We start from the raw sequence: 6,688 nt of genomic DNA on the forward strand, positions 1-6,688 counted from the left end.
CCCATGTGTAGTCTACTGCATTCAGCATTCAGATTCAACGACGTAGGCTATATTGTGGATATCTTAGAGTCTGAGCACCAGGTCAACACTATACGAACACTCGTTATAGATGAATATGATCATGAAACTTCCTGGTAGTTGACCTATCCGAGCACGACTCAGGACAAACCATCACAGACCTGTTATATTTTGAAGCAGGGTTTCAGCGCTTTAATAAGCTATCAGGGACAGCCGAAAACATGTGTGAGGTATAGTTCATTTCAAGTCAGCATGTTGCTTTAATAGGCAGACTCAAGGAAACACAAAAAGCAGAATCTATAAGGAATACGAAAATAGAGAAACGCTTCAGGCGTGTGCTCAAAAGACCTGTGCGGTTTCCAAGGGCAAACAAATCCCTCCCGTCCAAGGTGAGATACCATTTCGCCGGAAAATAACCAAACGAGCCATCGCAAACGGAGGGATAACGCATGCGGTATATTGCTCGTGGGAAACCAGGACGACTCGAATAATGTCCAAACAATGGTAGCATAACAGGAACCCTAAATGTTTTGAAACCTAGACCCGTCCCAACACCTTCCACTGGTTGGAGAATGCACCACGGTGTCTGGTGATGACAGATTAGCCGCGCACGCGAGCGTTCCCGTTGGAAACGAAGTTCGTCAGTCCCATCTCGCGGTATTTATATGCACAGCACTCACCTCCCGCCTTATAAAGATGTTCCTCCAGCTGCTGTGAATAAGCTTGGTCGAGGACTCGTTTAGAAATGGCGTTGTAACGGTGAGAACCGCAGGAAAATTCTTAACTACTTTGCAACAAAGAGCACACAATTATTGATCCAAGGGATGCCTTTTATTAGGTGCAGTGCTTATTAACGCAGCACATTGAACTTTCTAAAGATGTATTGCAGAACATGACATTAATGTTGAAAATCATGACGTTGTCGAACTCTGTTTATTACGCTACCAGTTGTCCATTTACGCGACCGTACTCAGACCCGGCCGGCGCCTGGACCTATCCGATAACTTGTTACATATAAAAATCTGAACAGCGACGGCCACCGTCGTCCGTTCATCTTAGCTGTCGATAACCAACAACGTAATGGTGCAATAATTTGGCGTTTCGCAAACTTTTGAACTACGTCCTTACACATGTAGCCGGCCGAAGTGGCCGAGCGGTTCTAGGCACTTCAGTCTGGAACCGCGAGACCACTACGGTCGCAGGTTCGAATCCTGCCTCGGGCATGGATGTGTGTGATGTCCTTAGGTTAGTTAGGTTTAACTAGTTCTACGTTCTAGGGACTAATGACCTCAGAAGTTGAGTCCCATAGTGCTCAGAGCCATTTGAACCTTACACATGTGACGGATCGTTGTGACTGCCACTACGCAACTCTTTCGCAAAACATTATTTCGCAATAATTGACTACAGTAATAACCGACACGATCGTCCACTTTGGTTGTCGTCGTCCAACTCCCTGTACCAGCCACGACTTTGGAGATACAACTTACGACATGAGCGTTTTAGCTAACGCGGCACAAGAAATTTCGTGCTACCGTTCACGGCGCAGCTTTGGTTAGGCAGCAGCAGGTGAAGACGCTGTTACTAGGAGGGTGGTGACTCCGTGATGCATAAGCAAAACGCCACGTTAGCCTTCTGCACGGAATGTGGGTCTTCTGATACATTGCACCATATTACCAATTCTCGATACCGACTTTAACGTAAGTGCTACATCGCCATCAAAATTCCAAAGAGAGTTACCTCCACATGGAAGCACAAAAATTTCACAACAAATGCAGACATCGGCTGTACCCAGCATAACAGCAGACTCAGAGTTACCACAACACAATTGTAAGATCGTTTACACAAGGTAACAAAGAGACTAGATTATGGATGCACGAAAGAAATTCGTGAAGTAACAGTAAACTACCAGTGTTAAATGCAAGTAACACGTCGCGCATTTGAAACTCCCGGGAAGTGCAGGTGCACGCATTGAGAAAATTCCGGTATATACCGACAGATGGTATGACAAGATGAATAGGAAAGGCAGCTGAAACAAAATGGTCGCGTCCCTAGCTGTGCGCACTGTAGAAGAACAGCGAACAGTGATACGACTTTTGTGGCCGGAGAGAGTTCAAATGGCTCTGAGCACTATGCGACTTAACATCTGAGGTCATCAGTCGCCTAGAACTTAGAACTAATTAAACCTAACTAACCTAAGGACATCACACACAATCCCTGCCCGAGGCAGGATTCGAACCTGTGACCGTAGCGGTCGCTCGGCTCTAGACTGTAGCGCCTAGAACCGCACGGCCACTCCGGCCGGCCCGGAGAGAGTAAAACCTCGACAAATCCATGGAAGGATGTTGGAAAGGGTGAGAGATAGCTTCATTAGTGAGAGAAGAGTGTACGAGGGGGTAGGTGCCTTCAAAAGTGCTCCGTACGTCAGTCACAGATAAGGAACGCTCTGGTCTTTCCAATACTGCCATTACTGAGGAGAATGTTGTATGCACTGACGCCATGATTCGTAAGAACCGCCATATTTCTGTGGAAGGTTTGTCCAGGGAACTGACTGCCAGTGTCGGATCCACTCACATCATTACTAGTGATGTTATCAAGTGCCAGTTTTTGTGTGCACGATGGGTGCGTAGGACACTCACTGGTGACACAAGATGATGCGTGTTCAGGCTGCCAAATCATTTCCGACGCAACGAAAACCTTTTATTCGAACGGAATATCAAAATTGGTGCGACGGTATGAGAAGTGTATGTTGAAGAGAGATCTTGCTTATACCTGTAAGTGAAAAACACTGAAGAGACGAAGAAACTGGGACATCTGCCTAGTATAATGTAGGGCCCCCTCGTACTATCAGAAGTGCCGCAACACGACGTGGCATGGACTCGACTAATGTCTGAAGTAGTGCTCGAGGGAACCGACACCATGAATCCTACAAGGCTGTCCAGAAATACGTAACAGTATGAGAGGATGCAGATCTCTTCTGAATAGCACACTGTAAGGCATGCCAGATATGCTCAATAATGTACATGTCTGGGGAGTTTAATGCCCAGTGGAAGTGTTTAAACTCAGAAGAGTGTTCCTGGAGTCACACTATAGCAATTATGTTTGGGGTGTTGCATTGTCCTTCTGGAAATGCGCAAGTCCGTCGGAATACAGACTGGACACGAATGGATGCTAGTGATTAGACAGGATGCTTACGTATGTGTCGCCTGTCAGAGTCGGGTCTAGACGTATTAGGGGTCCCATTTCACTCCAACGGCACACGCCCCAAACCATTACAGAGTTTCCACCAGCTTGAACAGTCTCCCGCTGACATGCAGGGTCCACGGATTCATGAGGTTGCCTCCATACCCGTACACGTCCATCCGCTCGATACAATCTGAAACTAGACTCGTCCGACCAGGCAACACATTTCCAGTCATCAACAGTCCAATATCGGTATTGACGGGGCCAGGTGACGCGTAAAGCTTTGTGTCGTGCAGTCATCAAGGGTGCACGAGTGGGCCTTCGGCATCGAAAACCCATATCGATGATGTTTCGCTGAACGGTTAAAACGCTGACAGTTGTTGATGGCCCAGTATTGAAATCTGCAGCAATATGCGGAAGGGTTGCACTTCTGTCACGTTGGCCGATTCTCTTCAGTCGTCGTTGGCCCGTTCTCGCAGGATGTTTTTCCGGCCGCAGCGATGTTGGAGATTTGATGTTTTACCGGATTCCTGATATTCACGGTACACTCGTGAAATGGTCATACGGGAAAATCCCCACTTTATCGGTACCTGTGAGATGCGATGTCCCATCGCTCGTGCACCGACTATAGCACCGCGTTCAAACTCACTTAAATCTTGATAACCTGCCATTGTAGCAGCAGAAACCGATCTAACAACTGCGCCAGACACTTGTTGTCTTATACAGGTGTTGCCGACAGCAGCGCCGTCTTCTGCCTGTATTTAAATGCACATGCCTATACCACTTTCTTTGGCGCTTCAGTGTATGAGCTTCGAAAAAATTGTTTGGTGTTAACTTTTGAATCACCGATGAGGCAATGGGAACAGTATTCTCGAACTGGCAGATTCGCAGCTTTGGTGGCGCAAAGAGCCAGAACTGAAAACACGCAGACACATCTGCAAATTCTTGGTACTAAACCGTTTGCATACGTAGACGGACAACATCAGTTTCATTGCTAACAAACCACCTAAAGTACAGTCGCCAGACAGACGATTAATGACTACTTCGAAGCAACAAAGCCTACACTACTGGCCCTTAAAATTGCTACACCAAGAAGAAATGCAGATGATAAACAGGTATTCAAAATGGTTCAAATGGCTCTGAGCACTATGGGACTTAACTTCTGAGGTCATGAGTCCCCTAGAACTTAGAACTACTTAAATCTAACTAACCTAAGGACATCACACACATCCATACCCGAGGCAGGATTCGAACCTTCGACCGTAGCGGTCGCGTGGTTCCAGACTGTAGCGCGTAGAACCGCTCGGCCACCCTCGCCGGCTTAACGGGTATTAATTGGACAATTATACACTACTGGAAATGGAAAAAAGAACACATTGACACCGGTATGTCAGACCCACCATACTTGCTCCGGACACTGCGAGGGGGCTGTACAAGCAATGATCACACGCACGGCACAGCGGACACACCAGGAACCGCGGTGTTGGCCGTCGAATGGCGCTAGCTGCGCAGCATTTGTGCACCGCCGCCGTCAGTGTCAGCCAGTTTGCCGTGGCATACGGAGCTCCATCGCAGTCTTTAACACTGGTAGCATGCCGCGACAGCGTCGACGTGAACCGTATGTGCAGTTGACGGACTTTGAGAGAGGGCGTATAGTGGGCATGCGGGAGGCCGGGTGGACGTACCGCCGAATTGCTCAACACGTGGGGCGTGAGGTCTCCACAGTACATCGATGTTGTCGCCAGTGGTCGGCGGAAGGTGCACGTGCCCGTCGACCTGGGACCGGACCGCAGCGACGCACGGATGCACGCCAAGACCGTAGGATCCTACGCAGTGCCGTAGGGGACCGCACCACCACTTCCCAGCAAATTAGGGACACTGTTGCTCCTGGGGTATCGGCGAGGACCATTCGCAACCGTCTCCATGAAGCTGGGCTACGGTCCCGCACACCGTTAGGCCGTCTTCCGCTCACGCCCCAACATCGTGCAGCCCGCCTCCAGTGGTGTCGCGACAGGCGTGAATGGAGGGACGAATGGAGACGTGTCGTCTTCAGCGATGAGAGTCGCTTCTGTCTTGGTGCCAATGATGGTCGTATGCGTGTTTGGCGCCGTGCAGGTGAGCGCCACAATCAGGACTGCATACGACCGAGGCACACAGGGCCAACACCCGGCATCATGGTGTGGGGAGCGATCTCCTACACTGGCCGTACACCACTGGTGATCGTCGAGGGGACACTGAATAGTGCACGGTACATCCAAACCGTCATCGAACCCATCGTTCTACCATTCCTAGACCGGCAAGGGAAGTTGCTGTTCCAACAGGACAATGCACGTCCGCATGTATCCCGTGCCACCCAACGTGCTCTAGAAGGTGTAAGTCAACTACCCTGGCCAGCAAGATCTCCGGATCTGTCCCCCATTGAGCATGTTTGGGACTGGATGAAGCGTCGTCTCACGCGGTCTGCACGTCCAGCACGAATGCTGGTCCAACTGAGGCGCCAGGTGGAAATGGCATGGCAAGCCGTTCCACAGGACTACATCCAGCATCTCTACGATCGTCTCCATGGGAGAATAGCAGCCTGCATTGCTGCGAAAGGTGGATATACACTGTACTAGTGCCGACATTGTGCATGCTCTGTTGCCTGTGTCTATGTGCCTGTGGTTCTGTCAGTGTGATCATGTGATGTATCTGACCCCAGGAATGTGTCAATAAAGTTTCCCCTTCCTGGGACAATGAATTCACGGTGTTCTTATTTCAATTTCCAGGAGTGTATTATACTAGAACTGACATGTGATTACATTTTCAAGCAATTTGGGGGCATAGATGATGATCAGTACCCAGAACAACCAACCCTTGATACTCCTGGGCTTAGAGTCAAACAGAGATTGGATGGCGTGTAAGCGGCACAGCTGCACATGCAGCGTCAAAACGGTACCACAGTTCATCAAGAGTAGTGACTGGCGTATTGTGACGAGCCAGTTTCTCGGACAGCATTGACCAGACGTTTTCAACTGGTGAGAAATCTGGAGAATGTGCTAGCCAGGGCAGCAGTCGAACATTTTCTTTATCCAGAAAGGCCCGTACTGGACCTGCAACACGCGGTCGTGCATTATCCTGCTGAAATGTAGGGTTTCGCAGGGATCGAATGAAGGGTAGAGCCACGGGTCGTAACACATCTGAAATGTAGCGTCCACTGTTCAAAGTGCTGTCAATGCGAACAAGAGGTGACCGAGACGTGTAACCATTGGCACCCCATACCATCACGCCGGGTGATACGCCAGTATGGCGATGACGAATACACGCTTCCAATGTGCGTTTACCACGATGTCGCCAAACACGGATGCGACCGTCAGACCATCATGAAGCTGTAAACAGAACCTGGATTCACCCGAAATAATTACGTTTTGCCATTCGTGCACCCAGGTTCGTCGTTGAGTACACCATCGCAGGCGCTCCTGTCTGTGTTGCAGCGTCAAGGGTAACCGCAGCC

This window comes from Schistocerca cancellata, chromosome 8 (genome assembly GCF_023864275.1).
Source record: "Schistocerca cancellata isolate TAMUIC-IGC-003103 chromosome 8, iqSchCanc2.1, whole genome shotgun sequence".
Lineage (NCBI taxonomy): Eukaryota > Metazoa > Arthropoda > Insecta > Orthoptera > Acrididae > Schistocerca > Schistocerca cancellata.